Consider the following 1,772-nt stretch of genomic DNA (forward strand, 5'->3'; position numbering starts at 1 on the left):
TTTGTACCAAAGTAAATGAAAATGAGAAATGTTGCCTTGGCAATTAGCTAAAAGTAGCTAAATAAAAAAGATAAATAAAGAATAAAAGTTTATTTTATATATATTTTATTTCAATTAATGATTATGTTAAGTAACAAGTATGTGTTTTTGTATGGTTTTCATTAGTTATTAATGCTGATCGGTTCTTTACAGGACCTTATTTATATTATTTATATTTCGGTTTAGGTTTAATTTATATCTATGTCTGTTTTAGTATTTTTTTATACTTTCACTTAAGTTAGTGGTCAAGGGAACGTTTATAATTTAATCTAATATTTACATTTTATTTCAGCTTTATTTCAATGAGCAACAACAATTTTGTAACATTTTTAAGTAAAAATAACAAACTTAATCATTTAAATGACTTTTTGCTGATACTAGCTGGTGAAATAATATTTAATTTACAGTAAAGTGCCATTGTATTTTATTATTACCATCAAGTTTTAGACATGTAATATGATACTAGTTTGGCTTGCCATGTAAATATTGCAATAAATAACTATTTTTGCTTATTTATTTATTTATTTTGTAAAAGTATATACAGAGAGAGAGCGTTTTTTTTTTTTTTTTTGTAATATTAAAAAATATTTTTTTATGTTATCATGTTTTTGTGTTTTATTGTGTTGGTTAGCTGTATTTATTTATTTATTTATTTATTTTTTTTGTTATTGTTTTACCTAATTAAAATAACTCAACTGCAGTTTGATTAAGATTAATTGGAATGCATAATAAAAAAAAACAAAAACATGATTTTTGAAAATGAAAAAAAAAAAATATTTGTTGTTACAATTGTGTTATATATATATATTCCACAGCATGTGTGTTTACTGGTGATGTGTTTTCATGAAAAGATAATCAATACAAGACAGGCTTTAAATAAGTTTACTAAAGTGTAATGCAGTGAAATTCAACAACAATGGAAATGGAATAAAAGCTTATGAAGTGTAGGAATAATGTCGCTGGCAGGTAAAATATAATATATATATATATATATATTTTTTTTTTTTAATTACAATACATAAAATATAAAAAATATAATTTTATATTTTAATTTTAGTTAAATATTTAGTCATTTTCTTGTAGTTTGACACGCTGTGCAATGATTAATTACAATTAATCGCATCCAAAATAAATGTTTTTGTTTACATTTACATTTAGATATATACAAATTGTGTTATATATATATATATATATATATGTATAAGTCAGCATTTGAAGTGGATCAAAAAAAGTTAATCAAAGTTGTCCTAAGACAAGAACAGGTATTATTTTTGGTTTTAGGACAAATTTAATGAAAGGTTTTGATCCACTTCAGATGTTGACTACTGTATATAGATATAGATGGATAGATAGACAGATGAGTTGTTGTTTTTGTGTGTTTGCAATGAGGGCAGATCTCATCCTAATGATCGGTGTGCTTTCATGTGTCTGCGTCTGCTGTTCTCTCTGTGATGGTAATGAAATGATTGAGTGAATGGCTCTTTTGTGCTCGTGTGGCGCTCACGCATTTCATTAGCGAGACCCTTCAGACGCCTGATTATTCCTCTCATCACGGAAAGGCTCTCGTCTCTTTCGCATTTACAATCAGTGTGTGTGTGTGTGTGTGTGTGTGTTGGTTGCTGCACCTGTAGTGCTGAGATCTGAGTGTGTATGATGTTTACCACCATCACTGATTTAATACCACAGATCTATAAACAAAAAGGTCACACACCAAATTCAAGTTATTAGTTTAT

This window comes from Labeo rohita, chromosome 23 (genome assembly GCF_022985175.1).
Source record: "Labeo rohita strain BAU-BD-2019 chromosome 23, IGBB_LRoh.1.0, whole genome shotgun sequence".
NCBI classification, from domain to species: Eukaryota; Metazoa; Chordata; class Actinopteri; order Cypriniformes; family Cyprinidae; genus Labeo; species Labeo rohita.